The sequence below is a fragment of the Gossypium hirsutum genome, chromosome D11 (assembly GCF_007990345.1).
Source record: "Gossypium hirsutum isolate 1008001.06 chromosome D11, Gossypium_hirsutum_v2.1, whole genome shotgun sequence".
Lineage (NCBI taxonomy): Eukaryota > Viridiplantae > Streptophyta > Magnoliopsida > Malvales > Malvaceae > Gossypium > Gossypium hirsutum.
This window is the reverse complement of record NC_053447.1, coordinates 44,067,326-44,091,456: the sequence shown is the minus strand read 5'-3', so window position 1 is coordinate 44,091,456 and position 24,131 is coordinate 44,067,326.

The following is a 24,131-nucleotide window of genomic DNA, read 5'->3' as shown; positions in this document are numbered from 1 at the left end:
TTGTTATACCAGTAGGAATATCTATACGACATAGGTTATTGTTGAGGGAAAAATAAGTTCCTAAACCATAACATCGAAAGCGGTGCTTTTCAAGGGTGAAGAGATGCTAATGAGTGAAGTGAGTAGTCTTCAAGGATTGTTCTAAATGAACTTTGGGTGTAACAATGAGAGATAATTCACTCAGACAGTAAGAAGAAAATTGATAAAGTTGTCCACGGGAGATGCTAGATTGAGATGGTCATTGGTGTAGTTTAGGCGAAACTTAGGTTCTACTAGTGTTATCAAGCTTTAGACTTAGTCTTTCACTAGGACTTGGGTGTGGCTTAAGGCTTCTTGGTGTAACGAATCAATTGACTTAACTTTAGAGGATAGTATTTTTGGGGTGAGATGATCAAGTGAGATGTCGATTAGGTAATAGTGGGTGTAATGCCCTAAATTTTTTAGTATAGTAAGTGGCATTGTTTCGGGAATCGCTATGGTAATTTTTTTTAAAAAAATTGAAATTGAGTTCAATAAAGAAAATTTTAACGGAATTATAATGATTTATGGTTGGGAACAAATAAAGTAAAATTTAGAAATGAAAATGTGGATAACAAACTAAATTGTAAAGTTGGAAAAGTATGAGGACTAATGTAACACTCCACCTGATGAAGCCTTAGTGTCTGGATACTATTTATGGAAAGATAAGTTTCGAATATGTATAGTGTTAAAACTAGACTAAGTATAAGAACCCTTTGAATACGCCTATGGCGCCTTGAGGTTGGCGAGCACTAGGTTGGCACATAGTGATAAAAAGTGTGTCTGGTAAGCAAGGATCCATCCAAAAGCTTTGATGGCACATAGAGTGGGCGAAATCCATTATGGATAAGGGAAATGATCTTTATGACGCGAGTTTACATCGGCAGTGTAGAGTGTCCTATAAGGTTGGCTTTGAGCCAATCAAGATGGAAGGGAAAATAGTTAAGAACCAACCAAACGAGAACTAAGATAGTTAAGGACCAAAGGTAGGTACTCAATTAGTTTTCTTGGAAATTGTAGATTTGGATAAGACCACCCAATGATTGATGTGACGTTTAACAAGTTTCAATAAAGACTTGGGTTGAGTTAAGTGTTTAAGATAGGATAAGAAGAAAATATCTTCTCTCTCTTCCTTTTTTGAAGATAATAGGACTAGAAGAAGGGTGAGATACTCCTCTAAGCTAAGACTGAAACCACGATGTTTGAACAAGATTTCTTTAAAAGTAGGATAACGCCCGATATTTGGATAAGCTCTGATAAGTAAACTAAGTGTTACTTCAAATGGTGAAGTGTAGTCCGCCCCACTAATGCTCTTGGCAAGTTAAGTGGGCGCGTAATCAATTTTGGACTATGGTAAGAAACTGCCTTAGAAAGGAATAAATCATTAGGAAAAAAAAGTCTAGTAAGGTATTAAGGAAACTTGGATAATAGGGTTGTCGCCAAGAAGGCATGACACGCTAAGCTAAGTTGAAGATATGGATCTAGGCTTTAAGATGCCCCTTGTTAAGGTAAGATCTACAACTTACCGTACTAGGTTGTTAAGGAGCACCTTGGTTTAGTTGGGTAAAGTAAGCGTGGTAAAGTCTTATTTAGTGTTGGGATCGTCGGCACGCCCCGTGGCACAGTGAAAAATTATTCCGGTGATCATCAACTATAGATCTATGTACGAAGAACAAATCGAGTTGAAAATGTACCTTCTTTACTAAAAACGTTGAAAGGATGTTGCTGATTCAATATTGATTCCAACCCACAATAAAAACGTCCTGGCCTCTATGTAGTCCAGCCCGTCAAAAAAGAACAACCACTTTCTCTTAAACTTTTCAGAGAGAATTAAAAACGATTGCTAGACCTTTATTTTATTTAATTGGTAACCTTAACACAATAAGAGATTATCATTCTTTTATCCTATTTGATATCACATATTAGAAAGGAAAACCAGTATTATTCCCTTATTAATAGAGAAGACAAGTGAAAAGTTAGAAAAAGGAATTATATTCTTTCCAAAAGAATATTAATTTCCATATCTTTTATATTTTAACCAAAATTAATTAATATAACTATTTATATTAGTAAATTCGGTAAACTATATACAATTAATATGTTGTATGAATCAAATTCATATATATATTAATTATATTTTTTCCAAAAGAATATTGATTTCCATGTTTTTTTATATTTTGACCGAAATTAATTAACATATTGGAAAGAATATAATTAATATATAAATTTGATTCATACAAAATATTAGTTGAATTTTGTACCAAGAATTTCCAGATCAAATATGCATTATTTTAGGAGGCTCCAATTTAAATTTCGTGATTTTTGGAAACTGAAAACACCTCGAGCGAAGTTTTTCAAGTTGCTTCACAATTTTTTGGGCTTTTGGGTTTCAACAATTTTCATCGACTCTTAGCCTTAGGTTTTCATTTGCTTTTGCTTTTTATTTTTTCTTTTCTAATACTTTATTGTTTCTTGTGTTAGTAGGTTAAAGTACATTGCACATTCCTTCCTCTGTGCAACACAATTCTTTGGTGTCTAGCTGATTTTGGACTCATGGTGCTATTAGGTTTGCTTTGTTAGTTGATTCTAATACATTCTAATTGATTGATATAGACACTTCTTAAAAGACTCACAAGATTAATTCTTACCTCGTTGAGAATTTAATTTTATTTTTGAGTGCATAAATGTGAGTTTGCTTAATTTTTCTTTTGAGTGTTGTGTTTTTTTCGAGGCTTTCATGATGACTCGTGACACTCGTAACCGTAAAAACCATGACGAGATACCATCCGATGACAAAGAACAAGATATTATATTTGAGAATATTGTGGGGATGGTAAAATTTCAACATCAATAATTTAACGAGGTACGTGACACATTTGGGGCCAAATTGACTAAGTGATGAACGGAACTACAAGTCAATTTGACTATGTGTTGAAGAACTAAAAGAGAACATTAATAAGCTTTGTAATCAACTTACCAATCAATTTCAACTGCTATCTCAAGATGTTGCTCTTTTGGAGACTTTTTCGAATCGACGGTCTCGTGCTCGAGATAGTGATGATGATAGGGACAATGAACAACTTTGTATTCTTTTTAATACTGGTAGACGAGGATATTGTCACATTGATGAAAATTTAGGTATTCCTGATCGAGGCTAGCCTTTTGTAGCTAAACATAAGTTCAACATTCCACCATTCTGAGGGAAGAATGATCCATATGCATATTGTGATTGGGAGGCTAAAATTGAGATCATGTTTCGTTGATATAGATGTCCAGAGGAGGAGAAAGTGCATTGAGTTGGTGGACTCAACTTGTGTTGAACTGCCAAAGGAATCGTGAACAAGATGTTGATTCATGGGACCAGTTGACAAAAATCATGAGAAAACATTTTATCCCACCTCACTATTATAGGGATATTAAGAGACGACTTCAACGCCTTGTTCAAGGTAATCGATTTGTCGATGAATACTTTAAGGAGATGTAGATGCTTATGTAAAGAGCAAATGCACGAGAAGATGATGAGACAACCATGGTGTGGTTTGTAGATGGCTGGAACGTTTTGAAAGCCAATGCTCTTAATCTTCAAATCTACATTGATCTTGAGGATGTGGAGATTAAGCAGCAGTTTCAACAATGTCAATCTTGTCCATTTGGCGTATCACAATATTGTAGAGGTATGAGTGAATTCTACTTTCAAGAATTTGAAACCTCCTTATGCTACTAATAAATTACTACCAAAACATGATGAGAATAAACCTTTTGAGTGGAACAGTGGGGCTCTTATTCTACATCTTCTAAGTAGCCCACTTCTACTGCTTCACTAAAACAACAAAGAGCTCATGAAATTGAATGTTTTAAGTGCAAAGGGCATGGGAACTATAGTCGTGATTATGCCAACACAAGACTTTTCCTGATCAAATAAGATGGTGAGTATACCTCTAATTCAGATAAAATAGATCCAGGTATGGCCGAATTAATTGATGATGTCGATGATGAATGTGAGTTTTATGGTGAAGAAGAGTTGGTGGAACCACTAACTCATTCCTATTGTCTAGTTGTGAAGTGCACCATAACATCCAATTAAGGGATGATCATGATCTTCAAAGGAGTAATATATTCTATTTAAGGTGTTTAATTAAAGGTAAACTTCATCCATGTGACAGCCCTAAAGTGACCCTAGTCGGAAAGCGGTTTCGGGACCGCTAAACCGAGTCACCAAATTATTTGAATGTGATATTTATTGTCTAAAATATGTGATTATGAAGGTGTGAAAGTTTTAGGCTTCGATTTAGTAAATTGCATGTGAATTTAGTCAAAAGGACCTATGGGTGACATTTTTGAAATGTGATAGGCTAATCTACAAGGACCTAATAGTGCATGTAATCAAAAGGGAGGACTTGCATGTCAATTTCCCCCCTAATATGTAGTGGCCGGCCATGAGCATGGGTGGACAAGATGTTATGGCTAAAAACATGTCATAAACATGTTGGGGTAGTGCATTATGTAAGGATTAATAAAATAAAGAGCATGGGTGGACAAGATGTTATGGCTAAAAACATGTCATAAACATGTTGGGGTAGTGCATTATGTAAGGATTAATAAAATAAAGAGCATGGGCAATAAAATATTAGTGTTAGTAGGATGAGAAACAAAAAAAGAAAAGAAAGGATGTGTGTGATTGTCCCCCCCATTGCTGTGAGTTGAAGGAAAGAAAAACAAAAAAAAGTGTTCATCCTTTGGTTCATCCTTGGCCAAAAATTTTAAGGAGGAAGGAAGAAGAAAGGTTGAAGAGGTTCGGCCATGCATGTAACTAGGCTAAGGTATGTTTGATGATGTTCCATGAGATGCATGCATGTTTTAGTTGTTAGCTTGAGTTCTACCTAGCCCATGGTCTAAATCTTGCTATGTGATGGAAATGTCACTCGGCCATGGATGCATCATTCTTGCTTGGTGTTGATGTTGTGTTGGTGAGATATCAAGTTATTTTTGTGACCAAGTTGAGATTTGAATTTTTGGAATGAGTAAGGTTTTCGGCTATGGTAAATATAAGGGTAAATGGTGTCTTGATGCATTTGGCCATGGTAGAAAGTAGATGTGAAATGGTAGTAAGATAAAATGCAAAATGTTAGTATTTGATTACTAGTGTATAAATGCGTATTAGCCGAGTTTTGAATTTGAAACGAAACGGTATATAACCAATACAAGTAACCATACTTGTGGGAAGTATTAAGCATATAATTGGCCTCAACATATACATGCATACTCTGCCACATGAGAAGATTTGTGTTGCATGCATTCAGTTAGAGGCAAGCATATTGATGCCTTTATCTTGGTTAGGACAATCGGCTAAAAGGGAGTGTGGGTTAATATGTTGAGTTGATGCATGATTTCACATGTATGTGACTTTAATGTCTAATGTATAAATATGGACTAAGTGCCTTGTGTTCCTCTTTTCGATGCTCAAATGATTAAATCAATTTATTTGTTTAATTAAGCTCAAGAGCAAAGGGGATCTAAATCCGATAAAGGGAAGGAAAAAGTGGTCGAATAGCCATCGAAATCGTTCGACAACATCCGAGGTAAGTTCTTGAGTAATAGAGCTTAAATTATGAATTGATTAGATCATGTTTTAAGTAAATCAAAATCATGCTCTTTGTGTGTGGCTATTGAGCCGAAATTGCAAGAGTGATAAGTGTCTTGTGTTTGAGTTTTGCTAATGAAAATGAAATATGAATGTGTCATGATTTATTGTTAAATGTGCATGGTTATTCGAATGATGTCCGGGCTAAGTCCCGAAGGCTTTGTGCTAAGTGACCATATCCGGACTAAGATCCGAAGGCATTTGTGCGAGTTACTAATTCCGGGCTAAGCCCGAAGGCATTGGTCCGAGTTACTAAATCCGGGTTAAGTCTCGAAGGCATTTGTGCGAGTTACTATAACCGGGCTATGTCCCGAAGGCATTTGAACGAGTAGCTATATCCGGTTAAATTCTGAAGGTACGTGATTCGGGAATGAACGATCTTGCTGTAAAAATTTCAGTTAATACGCTTGTAACATCCCAACATTGAGGTATGTTTCGTATGTGCTTTGAATTAGTTGAGCCCTTACAAATAAGTATTCGCTCAGTTGATAAATGAGCTACCGGCCTTTGGCTAAGTTAATCTTTGTGTATGAATATAAGGGTTGGTAATGTGAAGTAAGTATGATATTGAAAATTTGTGCATATGAAATTATCTGTTTAGCTTCATGAATGCTATACTTTGGTTGTGTCTAAATTCTTTGCTCAAAACTTACTAAGCATTTAATGCTTACTCCGTTTCTTTAATTCTATGTTTTATAGATTTTGGTTCTTCAGCTATCGGACTCGGGATTTTGAAGTCGAAGTCGCCCACACTATCAAAGCCCCCTTTTGGTACAATTTTGGTTGAACTTTGAAATGGCATGTATAGGACTACCCTTTTGTTGTTGGTCATGTACCCTTCGGTTTTGTGTAAATTTGGATAGCCATGCGAAAATGGCTTAAATATACTTTGATCATAGCATTATAATCGTTTTGTATGTTGTCCGTCGAGAGGTATGGAAATGTTGGTAACGGTTAGCCATGGGAAGGGTTATTCTTGATCACCTTTGGAATATGTATGACAAACTCTAGTTGATCCATGGAGGATCATGAAATAGGTAAAGTTTACCTTAAAAAAAACAGATGCTGGCAGCAGCAGTGATGTGGATGTGAAAAATCACTAAAAATAGTAAGAATGGAATTAAATAGTGAATAAATTATGTAAACGAACCTTGATGAATCTATTTTCATAGGAAAGTAACGAAACGATCATATGGATAGTATGTTAAGAGATATTCAGGTTCTCGTGAGACAGGGCCAGAACGGTTTCTGGATTCCCTGTTCCGACTTTGGAAATTCATTATAAATTAACCAGAGATAATTAGAAGTCATGCCATATATGAATAGATTCCTTTTTGAGTCTAGTTTCTATAGAAACAAACGACATCAGTATTGAAGCCCTGTACAGGGAGATATCCAAGTCGTAATACGCAAAGGCAGTGTAGTCGATCCCTGTAACATGGGAGACTTTGACTAATAAACTGTACTAATTGGCCCGACCAAAAATTCTAGAAAAAAATTTGTAGATGCATATATCAGTCTAGTTTCAGGGAAAAATCACGAAGCTGATTTTCGAGTTGTGAAACTCAAGATATGATTTTTAAGGTGACAGTGACGCAGTTAGCCAGCTTGCCTGGAAAATTTAAAATGGATTGTGCAAAGAAGTGATTTAAGTCTGCAAACCCCTCGTGTCCGACTCCGGCGACGGACTCGGGTACGGGGTGTTACAATCCATTTATCATTGATAGTGGAAGTTGTGCTATTGTTGTAAGCAGCTACTTTGTGGATTCTCTTGCATTGCTATGAAGCAAACACCCTACACTATACCATTTTCAATGGCTTAACGAAGGTTTGGAGGTCCTTGTGGTAAAATAGTGCTTGAAAGTTTAAACTTGGAACTTACATTGATGATGTTTGGTGTGATGTCGTTCCCATGCATGTCGTCCACTTGTTACTTGGTAGACCATGACAATACTATCATGATGTTAATCATCATGGTAAATTAAATCGATATTCCTTTGTTTTCCATGGGAAGAAGTACATATTTGCACCTTTGAATTCGAAAGATGTCCACAATAATCAAATAAAGATGATGAAGTTCTTCCGTAAGGAGGTTATGGGAAGTAAGACAAATTTTAAAAAAGGCTAAGAGAAAATAGGCCTCTAGTGAAAATAACCAAACTAATGATGGCCCAATGGTGAGTGTTTCCTCTTGTGAGAAAAAAGAGTGGTTTTTAATTTTTATGCGAGTAGAAAAGATGTGCGATGAGCCTTGCTCACTAAACAGTCTTGCATCCTTGTTCGATTTTGGAAATTTTTTTTATCTTTGACTAACCTTCACGACTCTTTGCCTAGTGTTTTTGTGTCTCTTTTATAAGAATATGAAATATTTTTTAAGAGGCACCTAAAGGATTGCCATTTTTGAGGGGTACTAAGCATCAAATTGACTTGGTACCTGGGTCAAAAATTCCAAACCAACCAACTTATCGAAGCAATCTTGTGGAGACGAAGGAGTTACAAAAGCAAGTGGATGAACTATTGCCAAAGGGTCATATTCGTGAAAGTTTAAGTCCTTGTGTGGTGCTAGTAATTTTAGTGCCAAAGAAAGATGTCAATGCTCAAGATATTCATGTCGATGAGGATAAAGTAAAGGCAATTAGGGAGTGGCCCACTTCTAAACCAATTACCGATATGAGATCTTTCCATGGTTTAGCAAGCTTTTATAGATGTTTTGTAAAGGATTTCTCCACTATTGCCACTCCATTAACCGATGTTATTAAAAAAATTGTGGGTTTTAAGTGGGGAGAAGCTCAGGAAAAGGCTTTTCAAACCTTAAAGGATAAGTTATGTTTTGCTCCAGTTCTTAGATTACCTAATTTTTCTAATACTTTTGAACTTGAATGTGATGCTTTAGATATTGGAATTGGTGTCGTGTTGATGCAAGAAAAATTGACTCGAGCACAATTAAACTACTCAACTTACAACAATGAGTTGATGGCATTAGTTAGAGCTCTACAAGTTTGGCAACATTACTTGCTGCCAAATGAGTTCGTTACCCATACGGATAATGAATCCTTAAAATGGTTAAAGGGACAATGTAAGTTAAGCAAAAGGCACGCTCGATGGGTAGAATTCATAGAGATATTTCCATATGCAATTAAGTATAAAATAGGTAGAGAAAATGTAGATGTTTATGCCTTATCTCGTAGATAGTCCTTGATAACTACATTAAATGCTAAAGTCTTAGGGTTTGAACATATATAAGATTTATACTTAAATGATATTAATTTTACAAATTGTTTTTTTCCAATTGTAGGAATGGTGCCTTTAAGAAGTTTTATCTTGTAGATGGGTTTCTTTTTTGCCTAAAGAGGTTATGTGTTCCACAATGTTCCATGAGAGAGTTATTAATTCGTGAGGCACGTAGTGGAGGCTTAATGGGACACTTTCGTCTCACCAAGACACTAGATATTCTACATGAACATTTTTATTTGTCATACATGAAAAAGGATGTTGAAAATGTATGATCTAAATGTATTACTTGTAAACAAGAAAAATCTAAGGTAATGCCTCATAGACTTTATACTTCTTTGCCGATTCCTTCTTCATCATGGGTAGGCTTATCCATGGATTTCATTCTTGGTTTGCCATGAACAAAAAAGGGTCAAGATATTATCTTTGTTGTTGTTGATAGGATTTCAAAGATGACTCACTTCATTTCTTATCACAAAATGGATGATGCTACACATGTGGCTGACTTATTCTTTAGAGAGGTGGTGCACCTGTTGGAAATATGGGTTTGGAAAACGTAGTGGAAAATAAAATTAGGGAAAAACAAGAGTTTTAAAAATGATTCAAAATAAGATATTGATTGTGATATCTAAAGTAATAAACACTTAATCAAAATTGTACCTTTTTAATTTGTTTAGGATGAGTGCTTTGACCGAGTAGTCTTCTTCGCTATCCTCAAGCTCACGTCTGCTGAGAGTGGGCTTGCTTCTAATCAGAATTTTTTTTGAACTAATCAGAAAAATTACTAGTGGGGTAATTTTTTTAATTTATTTAAACTTTTGGGTCAAGTTGTAAATCAGAAAAATATCTCTAGAATTTTTTGAACTAATCTCTTTAGAGAATTTTCTCTTTACAACTTTCTCTTAAATTCAAGTGTGTGTAAATAATAACCCAAGACTCTCTTTATATAGGAAGAGTTTAGCGAGTTCAGTTATGATTAAACTTAATCACTTTAATATTAATTTAATCTAATATTTATATTATATTAATTTAATATTAAATCATATTAAAATAATAGAATGCTTATCTACAAAATAAACATTTAATTTAATTTAATATTAAGATAACCACTTTAATATTAAATTAATAAAATACTAATAACATAAGTATTTAATTAATTTTAATATTAAAATATGAAAATAATATTAAAATATAAAATACTAATAACCAGTAGGAGTGTAACTCTTCCACGCTCAACCACCGATGACCAACAACCGTCGGCCATCGGGACACGCCGTCGCAGCCACTGGCATTGTCATGTCTGGTGATGGAGGTGTGTCACCCTTATGGCACCCGAGTCGGTTCAATCTGGGTCAATGATGACCCTACCAATCCAGTCTAGCCACTGGTTAGACTGTCAGCCCAATTTCACACACGGGGCTCGGTTTGACCAATTTTTGGGTCTTGGTCTCGGTTTTGAGCTCCCAGGCCTAATTTACGATCTTAGCTTCAATTTTCAAGTTCAATTACCTATTGGGCCAATTGTCTGACTCGAAAATTAACTTCTAAAAATATCATATTAATTTGACTTAATCAAAATTAATTTTTCCAAAAATCACTTAGATTTTCCAAATTAATTTTTCAAGAAAATTCTTTAATCAAATTCTCTAGTAGAACAATTTTCACAACCACCTAATTTAATTCCACATCGAATAAATTGACTCAATTAAATTATTCCCAAAGTCATAGAATTTTCTTCCGAATCAAATGCAGTCCGATCAAGCTTTTGTTGAGCTAGCAGAGGGACCAAGAAGACATATATAATTAGGCTCTAGTGATTGCAATTATGTTTAGAAGCATCGTTCCGATAATTTGCAATTACTTAATTATTGAGTCAATCCACGAGAAGTACCATGACTAAAAAATCCTTATTGCATAATCTTTACAAAAGCAATTCATCTAACTGCTCTGTCCAATGACCTCGTCATGTGTGTGTTACCCGCATATGATATCCTTGATTCCTTTAATAAAATTCTCTAGTTGAATAATTCTCACGACCACCTAATTTAATTCAAATTGAATAAATTGACTCAATTAAATTATTCCTAAAGTCGTAGAATTTTCTTCTAATTCAAATGCAATCCGGTCGAGCTTTTGTTGAGCAAGCGGAGGGACTAATAAGACATATACAATTAGGCTCTAGTGATTGCAATTATGTCCAGAAGCATCATTCTGATAATTCACAATTACTTAATCATGGAGTCAGTCCACAAGAAGTACCATGATTGAAAACTCTTTATTGTATAATCTTTACGAAAACAATTCATCTAACTACTTTGTCCAATGACCTCGTCATGTATGTGTTACCCGCGTTCCTTTGAGTTAAATCTGTTCACTCAATACAATCCTACTTTATCTCATTGTTACCGTTGTGTCTTCTTAATGATTAATATGATCACTGTTAACAAAAATGACTGTGATAAATTACTCGTTCGAGAATAGGAAACCTGTGGCCACGTTCCAGGTTTCTCAATCCACACAATGCCAATGAGAGGATATCATTAACTCTTTAATTAAGCTATGAATTCCACTGTTGGTAGTGAATTGATGCCATACACAAGTCATGTACCCAACATACCGGCTATGGTATTGATCATCTTTAAAGCATAAGCCTCCACTTATTTCAAAGCACATGAGTTGCATACGCATGGTCAGTGACTAACTCAGGATTTAGTTAATTCACACCATGAACGTAATAAGTGAATTAATTCACAAATGGATTCAGAATTAATTCATCTTGAGTCCAGTCCAATGCATCACTCTACCAATGAATACATCTATGTCTCTACTCATGGAGTCAATTTCTCCTTGGAACAATAGAAATGTGCAAGTGTACACAATCGCAACAAGTAATAAAGTGACATATAAATGCCGAGTTATCGTACCCACAGGGACTGTGAAAAGAATTATTTATGAATGCAATTAAAAACACTTTGGTGAAGAAAAATATTTTGATTTGAAGAGGTGATTAAAAACTAAGATCTTTAACTAAGTAAAATAAAGAAAGAGAAAATAAAAGTTCCAATGCATGATTTCAAAAGATGATTTTAATCAAGATGACATAATTGTGTTAGATTAATTACATTTCTTAACTTAGAATTACTAAACTCATGTTCATGTTATTACGAATAAATTCACAGCAACTTGGTAAGTTGCTAACTTATGAACATAGTCATGTACCAAAATCCATTTATCTCCTGACTATATCTCTATGTTAATTTAACTGATTAAACAAATTTTAATAAGCAAATGCGTTAATGCACATCCATACTTATGAAATTAAAAATAACCTCTTGTACATATCTCTATGCCAATTCAAAACAATTAATTCAATCTCATAAGCACATAAAAGATTACGTGAGGTAACAATGTAATCCTAAAGTCGTAAATTTTCTTCTGATTCAAATGCAATTCAGTTGAGCTTTTGTTGAGCTAGTGGAGGGACCAATAAGACATATACAATTAGGCTCTAGTGATTGCAATTATGTCTAGAAGGATCGTTCCGATAATTTACAATTACTTAATCATAGAGTTAGTCCACAAGAAGTACCATGATTGAAAACTCCTTATTGTATAATTTTTACGAAATCAATTCATTCAACAGATTTATCCAATGACCTCGTCATGCGTGTGTTACCCTTATATGATATCATTGATTCCTTTGAGTTAAATCCGTTCACTCAGTACAATCTTATTTCATCTCATTGTCACCATTGTGTCTTCTTAATGATTAATATGATCACTTTCAATAAATTACTGTGATAAATTGCTCATTCGAGAACAAGAAACTTGTGGCCACGTTCCATATTTATCTATCCACATAATGCTAATGAGAGGATATCATTAACTTTTTAGTTGAGCTATGGATTCCACTGTTGCTAGTAAAGTCATGTCATATACAAGTCATGTATCCAACATACCGGCTATAGGCTCGATCATCTTTAGAGCATAAACCTCCACTTATATCAAAGCACATTAGTTGTATACACATGGTTAGTAACTAACTAAGGATTTTGAAAAATTATACTATGAATGTAACAAGTGAATTAATTCACAAACGGATTCAGAATTAATTCATCTTTAGTCTAGTCCAATGTATCATTTTACCAATTAATACATCCATGTCTCTACTCGTGGAGTCAACTACTCCAATAGCTAATACTAGCCATCTCCCTAATTGGATTTGTAGACGACATAATAATCCTTCTCAGTATTTAAATCCAATGCTCACTTTGATTCTTTTATGAGATTACAGACTCATTTAGATTATCTACTGAAGTAAGTCGCCTTTCTCGTAATGTAAACATTCTTTACAATGCCACTTGTCTTCAGTTTGAACTTTAGATAATCAATGAGCTAATATTTGCTTGTCACAATTTCACTATGCATGCAAAATATATAAGACTTAAATACAAAAAAGACATAATAGTGAAATGTGAAATTAACTTTATTTATTTATACATAATTCAAATAAATAGTTGATAAACCACTAACTATAGTTGATCTTGTGCCATTTCCTGTAGAAAACATTTCTAGTATAGATCGTGAGAAGAAAGCAGAATTGGTGAAATCCATGCATGAAAAAGCCAAAAAATGAATCACCAAAACAAATGACGCAAATGCCAACAAAGCTAACAAGGGCCGCAAGCAAATTATTTTTGAGCCCAGTGACTAGGTTTGGGTTCATATGCAAAGAGAACGATTTCCAACTAAATGCAAAACAAAATTGGACCCACGTGGTGATAGATCTTTTCAAGTACTCAATTTCATTAACGATAATGCATATAATTTCATTAACGATAATGCATATCAAATCAATCTTCTCGGTGAGTATAATGTTAGTGCCACTTTTAATGTCGCTGACGTTTCTTCTTTTAATATTGTAGATTTGAAGATGAATCCTTTTGTGGAAAAGGGGAATGATACGAGCAACTTAGCCTAATTCAAAGGCCGTAATAGAGATGGGCATAGTTTCCCTCAAGGCCCAATTACGAGATCCAAATCCAAGTAGCTAAAGACAAAAATCAACTTATTCGTTCAAGACTTTATCACGAAAAATATTCAAGAAGACAAGTTAAAGCTTTAAGATGATAGATTTTGGAGCAATGATGAATTAGAAAGGACTAATTTTGTGCGTGGGCCTAAAATTTCAATCAATGATGACAAGCCTATGTGGAAAATGTTAGCAAGCTTAGGCACTTCACTTTAAGGACCCAATCGATCCCACAAGCCTAGACATTTCATATTGGGTTTGGGTTTTAGGCTTAATTTTTATTATATATGAGTCGAATATTGTATTTATCAACTCTTATTATTTTATTCCAAAATTTTGATAATTATTAAGTATTTTAAGTTATTTAGGAGTTTTATGTTAACAAGAAAGTTTAGTTTAAAACTACTTCTTGTTTAGATTAAATTAGAGTTCTAGTATACTTAAGAGTTTTATTTAGCTAGCCTATATATAGTTCTTTGCATTATACACAAATCAAACAATTCTTTATTATTCAACTTCTCTTTTTGAGTTAATAAATTCTCTTTGGGTTTTTCTTTTCAAGAATTTCTCTTGAGTTTCTTTTAGAAGAGTTTTAATAATCTTTTCAGATTGTGGGGGATCATCTTCACACTTTTTCTTGCCAAGCTTTCCATCCTGGAGGGGAAGTTAGAGCCGCTTGAAGTGGGTTGCAGATTCTTTATGTTTCCAAGGCTTTTTAGGACTTTTACATATCACGCCCTATCTTTCCATCTATCTTCTTTATTTTCTTTCTTAATTTTAATTATCTTAGTTATTTATTTTAATTGTTTTATCTGACTTGCATTTGATTAAATTTTAGGTTGTGTCAAAATCCAAGTTTCTTTCCCAACTTTTAGAGCCCTAAGTCAAATCTACGACTTCAACAAACTTTATGATTCTCTTCCGCATTCATCCACACTCATTTTGTATCACTTTTATCTTTTGACCAAAATTAATTAATATAACTATTTATATTAATAAATTTGGTAAAATATATATAATTAGTATTTTTTATGAATCAATTTCATATATTAATTTTATCTATGTTCTCTATTGCGTACAACAAATTTGTACATATATGTTTAATATTTAACTATCAAATTAAATTAATTTAACAATTAATTTAATTCATGTGACAACTAAATACAATACAAAATGTATTTGGATTCTATTCTTTTCAACTATAGGGTGTGACCCTGTAGGCTATTGTAATGTTGGTATTAATACTAGGATGTTTCTAACATTACAAGAAATAAGTGGCGTCTAGCAATGCATCATTGCCATCTAGGTTAGAAGAAGTCGTGATCCAACATAATCTTTTTGTGATAATATTTTCATGTATTATATCATTTTATCCTTAATATCTATATTGGAAACAAGTTATGGAATTGTCACACTAGTATAGTCTAATATCATATTTGTTGATTATCTTAGCAGACTCTAATAAACAAATAAGTGTGGTATCTCATATCAACTTATTCAAGCATGACCATGTATTTCTAGTCTTACTCCATCAAGAGGCCTAAAATATTGCTTCCATTATGTCAGAGGGATAAATCCTATCTTGATAAACCATACCCCACTACATGGATTGTGGTATATCCAACATTAGCCTTTATAGTACAACTTGTTATGGAAGATGTTTTGACTTATCAAAATGTATGACTCACGATGTTGGGACAATGATGATCTCAAGTCTGAGGATCATATACATAGTTATCACTATGAGTAATATTGTGACTATTACATAATACTCTAAGAAACATACTCATAGCGGGTCAGTCCAATATGTTGTTCTCTAACACATACATGTATTGATTTTGACATCCCTATGTCAATGAAAATTCTTTTTCATCAATCAACTACACATTAGTCTCAATGCATTATTGTTGTCCAAGCCCACAATAATACTTGACTAAGGACCTTTTTAAGAATAATCATATTTTCTTAGGAATTGGTTACAATTCAGTTTAATTATTTACACAGAAAAAAATTGAAATAATAATGGCAATGCCTTATATTAATAAACAAGGTAAAACGAGTATGTAATTACATTCATCTCATGATTGGTCTTTGGGCATACTGTATCATTCTAATTTTCAAAGTGAAAGTGTAACGCCCCGAAATTTGGGCCTAGAAGTATTGGCCTTGAGCAAGGGAACGGTTTGGAAACTGTGTACAAAAGAATGTCTACTTTAGTGGTTAAGGGTTCTGAGAGGAGTTGGAAAAGTCCTGGGTTCAAACTTGGGCTTTAGCAAAATTATGGTTTTAAGTGGATGCTTTGATGTAGGCCTTTTAAATTATTGTGTTAAAAAAATGTCATAAGGAAGCATGTGGTCTAGTGGTTGTGGCATCATTAAGGTTGCAAGAGAGCTGAGTTCAAGTCTTGGCTCTTGCAATTTATTTTGGGTTTTCTTTTAAAGGAACCTGGACTTTGGCCTTTTGACCTTTTAATTAATTAAAGATAAAATGTGACACAAAAAGAGCTTGTGGCAAGGAGGCAAGTGGCGTGAATTAGTTGATGTGAGAGCTTGGGTTCGGATCCCATTGCAAGCAAAAAGGATATTTATTTTGCTAGCATGAGACAACAGTAGTTTGACGTGGTTTTGAACTCTGTTGGGTGAGAGTTTGAATGGGTCTTGGAGGTTGTTATGGAGGATATCAAGGTGAGATATTTGGAGAGATTTGAGGAGAGAATATTGGGATTTGGGGAGGTTGTTGTTGTGGAGAGCTATATATCACATCTCATTTGTTCCTTGTTCTGAATGGGGGAGATCGGCGAGGCTTTCAAGGTATTCGTTGCTCTCTCCAACCTGCATTGCTTCCATTCCTAACTAGTGGTGGTCGAGGTTGATTGACACATTGCCTGGGAACCAAGGGTGAGATGATCATTGATTTGCGAAATAAGAGCGTTCGGATAGAAGGGAATTTGTAAATCGCATCTGGTGTGTAAACTCCCTACTGTAACTGTAGAATGGCAAAAGCCGAAAAGCTGAAAGACGACGTTTGAGACCACAATAGTATGCGATTGCTTGTGTGGAAAGCTGAACCTGTGAATCATGGGTAATAAACTGTAGAGGCCTCCATGAGTATTTTCATGGGCTTAGGCCGTAATGGGCCACGTTGGGTTGTGTGGGCTCAATGGGCTTGTGGGCCCCACACGAATGAAACCCACTATTTGTGGCAAATACTAGACTTGGCTATGTAGATCTCATAGTCGTGGTGAAATCTGGGCTAAACAGACCACATGAGCGTGTGAGCCCACTTGGACCGAGTATTGGGCCTTGGCCCATTTACATTGTTGTGACCAGTTAGGTATTTGAATTGCTCTAGGCGACTATGGACCTTTTGAGAGGTCGATATCTAGATAGAAACACCCCTGAAGGGTAAAATGATCGAAATACCCTTGAAGGGTAAAATGACCGAAATACCTTCGATAGATAAAATAACTAAAATACCCTCGATGGGTAAAATGATCGAAATACCCACGATGGGTAAAATGATCGAAATACCCTCGATGGGGTAAAATGATCGAAATACCCCTATAGGGTAGAATACCAAAATATCTCAATAGGGTAAAATGACTGTAATACCCCTATAAGGTAAAATCACCGTAATGCCCCTATGGGGTAAAATAACCGTAACACCCCTGTAGGGTAAAATGACTATAATGCCCTGGTGGGTAAATGACTATTTTTTCCCCTCGAGGTCAAATTATTGTTTTGTATGTGGTTAAATGACTGATTTTTCTTTGTTTGGTATGACTGATTTGTATGTGATTTGAATGATTGATTCTGAGCATGGCATTCTGCATACATGACATACTGCATGGGGTTGGGATACTATTATGGAGGAACGACTGTACTGGTGGCTCTGTCACAATCACTGTTACTGGTGGCTTGGCCACATATACTATTACTGGCAGCTTTGCTGCGGTATTGTTGCTGGCAGCTTTGCTGCGATACTACTGATGGCTTTGTGCCAGTCATAGTACCGTTACTGATGGCTTTGTGTCGGTCATAGTACCATTACTGATGGCTTTGTATCAATTATATTACCGATACCAATGGTTGTGTGCCGATCATTTCACTGTTATTGATGGCTGTGTGCCGATCATATCACTGCTACTGATGGCTTTGTGTCGATCATGTTACTGTTACTAATGGCTATGTACCGATCATATCACTACTACTGATGGCTTTGTGCCAATCACATTACTGTACTTATGGCTTATAGTCATTCTCTTTATAGCTTATAACTATCCTGTTTATGGCTCTTACCCATTCTGACTACTAGCAGCTCTGCTACATTATTACTACTGGCAACTATGCTGCGATATTGATGTGAGGGTTGGGTGGGACGACTCTGTCCCCACATGGTGTGTTAGGTTGGTACGGGTGAGTGTTAGCTGGATTGGGATGGGTTTACATACTTGCACCATACTGATACTTTATCGGAATTTAGGTCCATATTGTTTCTGTATTGGGTTAAGGCCCACACTGTACTGTTACTGTTAAAGGGCTCTGGCCTAGACCGATTCTGTTTTGTATGCTGACTATTTAATAAGGAATTACACACCGAGTATTTGTAAACTCACCCTCTCCTCTTAACTGTGCAGGTAATCCTTAGCCATAGTTAATTCGGTGCTGCGAGGGACTCGGAGGTGGCCACACAACCGCATCAGCTTTCATTTTTAGCTTTTGATTTATAAGTAATTGAATTTGGGTATTTTCATGTAAAAAGGCCTCTCTAAAGTTATAAACTTTAAATTGGGGTTTTTATTTATTTAGTTTGATATAAACTGATAGTTGTAGAATAAGACGGGTTTTCAAAAGGTAATCGTTTTCAAAGACACCACGTTTTCGTAATAAATGAGATTTTGGAAAATTTATAACGTTTTAAAAGTGATTAGTTTTTAATGATGCATGCTTGGAAATGAACAACCCATTTTGGAATCATTATTTAATAACAAAATGATTAATTGATTTTAAAGATTTGAACAACAATAAGTTTTACGCTAAACACCTCAATGTGACACCGCTAGATCAGGCCATAATTCCTAGGCCGTGTTTGGGGTGTTGCAAAAAGGAAATGAGTTAAGTATATAGATCTTGATATTATGTAAATTAGGGGTTGTCGATCTACTCGATAGAGGCCCGAATCTAGTGTTTAAAGCTATTAAAGACGTAAGTGAGGTGAGTCTCTAGATTGAATCTTACATGTAAGTTTGTATTGTAGATATATTTGTGCTAAGTGGCTAAAGCATGAATCTGAAACTAGTAAGGCATGACTCTATGACTCTAAGAAGGAAAGGAATGGTATGCATGCATATACGTTTGAAAGCATGAACATGTCTATCATGAGTTAGTCATGGTTTGAATGAGTCTGATATAAAGTGCGTTGCATTTGTAGGCATGAATGCATATGTCATGAAGAAGTCTGAAAGGAACAAGCCTGTCAAGTATGATTTTGCATGAAGTGTTTGTGTCTTTTTCTAGAGTCGTTTAAAGGGGTCCATCAGGACTAAAAATATGAATCTTTAAAAGGAAAAGTCCATGGCACTCTAAAGACCATATTGTGTAAGACCACGGCTGGGTTATGGCATCATGTGGAATAAGTAAAAGATAGTTGGGTGAGTACTAGTGATGAGGGGGCAAACCTCACGATGGTTGGTTTAGGGAAATCCTTATCGTCAAAAACACCAATTTCCTTAGAAGGAAGCCTTTCTGGTGATCTCTATTATAAGGAAGCCTTTGTGGTGATCTCTGTTAAAAGGAAGCCTTTATGGCTGATATCTGTTATAAAGAAGCCTTTGTGGCAATCTTTGTTATAAGAAATCTTTTGTTGCTATCTCTGTTAAAAGGAAGCCTTTGTGGCTAACTTTGTTAAAAGAACGCCTTTGTGGCAAGACTCTAAAAGGAATGCCTTCATGGCAAAATTTGAAGAATGGATCTCATGATGGCCATTTAAAGACAACTCCTTTAGGCAGACACCGAATGAATTGTGAATCTTGTATAGTTACACGAGATGAATAAAAAGGCTAGTGTGCACCACAATACGTGGTGAGCCAAAGATACGAGTTAAGAGTAAGAATAGAGAGTGCACTAAAGTAAGGAAGATATGGGAAGATTCTGAGATAAGTATTGGGCGCAGTCTACCCCGCTCGTAGATAATGATAAGACTAGTGAGTATGGAATAAACTATTAAGTCTGGTAATAAGGTAAGTCAAGAGGTTAAGGATTATGTAAAGATAAGATTTAAAAAAAAGATATAGAAGGTAAGTATAGTATGCACAAGAGAAGGAAAATGTTTCTGAAGAGAGAAAGATTGTAGCTTCAATATTGTACCCGCCCAAGAAGGTGGAAAGGTCAAGAAACACTCTAAGGATGTGCAAAACAATATATGCAATGTAGAATGAATGAAAAAAGGTATGTTATGGTTTAGCTCGCTAAGTTCTTACAAACTTATAAAAGTTGTTTCTGTTTTCAGGTCTGTAAAGAAATAAGGGCCTAGAGACGATGCTAGGGCTACACCAAGGAAGTGGCCCGTTGGGCTGTTATGCATATAAAGGAAGGCAAATGGTGTGTCCAAGTCTGTGTTGAAGTTCATTAAGTAGCATCCCAAAGTATACCTAGTAGACTAAGAGACAAGTATGAAAGTCTGAAATGTTATTGAGTCGAAACGATAACCACTCATTGTATTTTTACAAGAAACTCTATAGTAGCAATATACAGTAGTTTCTACATAGGCAAGATGTAAATGTAGCCATACAATGTACGCCATAAAAAATTCTGTTATATAAAGATAGACACTTACATCGATGAATCAGAAAGAAAAAAGTTTTAAGTTACATTTGTATGAGGCGTAACACCCGAGATTCGGATCCAATAGATCGGGTCGAGTCGAAGGTGTTGCAACTAAAGTGTAAATAGATCAATTAGAGAAATTATGGCTTGATAATGATTTTCTAATGTTAAGTTGACATAGGATATATATATATAAAGAAAAATGACTTTTGTACTAAATTGAATAAAATGAACAATATAGGGACCAAATTGCAAATTTTTTATTTTTGGCTTGGAAAGGATTTAAACGAATTTTTTTTCATGATTTAATAGTATGATGGGCCTTTTGGAAAAAATCCAATTTGAAAATAATTTTCTTGCACAGAAGAAAAGTAAAATATAGAAAATTGACTCTATTTATGATATTTATAGCAATAAACCTTAGACCGAAATCGTACATGTGCTTTCGGATAAGCGAATCCTTGATGTTTTCTGGCTTTCAAGCAAACGGTCTTCTCTACTACTCTTCTACCATGAACTATTTCTAGTGTGGACTCAAACCAATTGAATCAAAACGCAGAACTAGAAAAAAATTTCGTTTCTTTTTATGGTGAAAACAAAAATTCTCTCTTTTTTAATAGAAACTGACAGAATTGTTATTCTGGAAAAATATATGTAATAGTTGAGAATAAATTCTCTCTATTTTTCGATAGAGTAACAATCTCTCCTAGTTATGTAAATAGCTCTACAGGTGCCATCTATATTTATAGGGAGAAAAGGTAGAACCCTTGTTGAATTGTAGAGGTTTAGTTCAAATAGAAAATTAACTTCCTAGTCTAATTAGGAGAGGGAGAGGGAATGATAGGGTGTGTTGTCCCTCACATGTATTATGGTGAAGGTTTAGGCCTCTCATTGTATTGGACCCAATTATATGTGCTTTTTGGACTTTTAACCTGTCACAATTGGGTTTCATCACAGAACCGAATTTATAGGAGAGTCGAGAGTTAATTATGTAAAATATTACGTTAAGGCCTCTATCGAATATTCAGAAATTTAAGTGGCTAGATTGTAAATAGTTGGATTTTAAATTATGGTTCGAGTACAATGGAACCGATTGGTTCCTTAGTAGGGGACAAAATGATTAGCGATGGATGACTATGGTGGACGATGGAAACTGTGAAAAATTAGGATATATATATGTGTGTGTGAGAAAGGAATTCTTCTCAATCAGCTTATATTTTTCTTCTCATTTGTAACATCTTCTCCGGTCACTCCGAATAATAGGAGGTTATGGAAGCTCTACATGAGGCAATGAATGTGAAACTCGAATCTGGAAAGAAATGAATTCAGTAAGCTGGTAAGCTCTTAAGTCTCTATGTACTTGTGATCTAGAGGAAAGAGAAGTAAGAATTTCTAAAAAGCTTCGGTAAAATATTGGATTCGAGGTTTTGAGGTTGGAGTACCTTTGGTCTAATGGAACATATATGGTAGTCATGCTTAGTTGCCTGGATGAAAGAGGCACTGGCATTTGGATAAGCTAAGTTGGTAAGGACAAAAGGTGTAAGGTGAGTTTCTGTACTCTACCTTTGTCGTGGTTGATGAAAATGTGTTGCTTGATTGAGTTGTGTTGTGTCTGTTCTGAGTTTTCTGAATCCACTATTGTGTATGATAATGGTGAATAAGTATCCTATAAATGCATAACCCTGTGCAAGTATGATTGTTGAATATCAAATTGTTATGATATGACATTTAAATAAATGGTGTACTGTATGTTATTTAATAAGTAATTTATTTTACGTGAAATGCATTATTATATTATATGTGGAGTACGAAGGAAATTACCATGACAAGGGAGATGAGGATAGGAAAAATTGGTGTACTGAAGGAATGGACAGATTGTTATGTGACTCTAGGGAGTTTGGTGGCATCATAGAATGGTTGCCTATTGGCTCCCTAGAGCGACACAGTGACGATGGTCTACCGACTTTATGGAGTGACACTGTGATGACGGTTATCGACTGGTCCTTTGGGGTGACATCTTAGAAGAGGTTTACTAATTCTTCGAAATCAAAGGTCTATGGCTGGGACATGGCACCGATCAAAGGCTTTAAGTGTAACACCCCTAACCCGTATTCACCGATGGAATAGGGTTATAGAGCATCACAATAAAAATGCAACCTTAAAACATACATTTCAATCCTGAACATAAACCTATCATAAATCATTCATATACATGCATATCGTCCCTTAATCAAGCCTTCAAGGCCTTAGAAACACTTTAGAAACGATTCTAGACTAAATTGGAATCAATCAGAAAGTTCATGAAAAAGTTAGAAAAACTGAACTGCAGGCACGACTGTGTGGCCAGGCTGTGTGACTCACACAGCTAAGACACACGTCTGTGTCTTAAGCCATGTAACATTTGAAATAAAGACACACGGTCGTGTCCCACCCTGTGCTTGTTCCTATGTAACTCTCTGAGTTGGTTAACATGACCAAGCCACACGCTCGTGTGCTAGGCCGTGTAACTCTCGAAATGGTTTCACACGCCCGTGTCCCAGGCCATATGCTAGGCCATGTAACTGCTTGACTTGTATGTCTTAAAACCTACATGGGACACATGACCATGTTGCATGATCATGTGTCACACACGACTGAGACATACGCCCGTGTCTTAGGCCATCTGGACATGAAATTGGCCAAAAATCAAGCCATTTCCATCACCTATTTCAAGCTTGAACCTAACACAATTTGTGCAAAACTTCAAGGCATCAAAAACATGCCAAAATATGCTTAACATGACCAATTCAATAGACCATTATCATACAACCAATATGCCATGTAAGGCACCTCAATCGCAATCAATCGAACATGCCTAAACATATGCATAATTGACCATATTTCAATCATCTCAAAATATACCATAACTTGACCTATTCCATGTCAATCTAAACTTACCATTTGTACCATTTCTTTCATGCATCAAAAGCACATAAATGACACAATTCAACCATTACTAAAATGGTACCAAATAACCAACATATATACATACCAAAATCAAAATTTAGCATTCAACCATTCATTAAACATAAGTCCACCTATACATGCCATTATAACCTTGGCCAAAACATAAAAAACTACCGATATAATTTTTGGATAGTGTGATAGATCTCCAACGAGCTTCCAAACTGATTGAGCTTCCGATTATCTATAAAATAAGTGAAAGAAAACCACGTAAGTATATAATGCTTAGTAAGTTCGTAAAACATAATCATAACTTATCATTTCAATGCGTAGCATTAAAATTAAGCATGATAAAATCCAACCGTAAGCTTGGACAATCATGAACTATCATGAACTCATAATTCACATGTTAGTGCGTCAACTCATAATTCACTTGAACTAT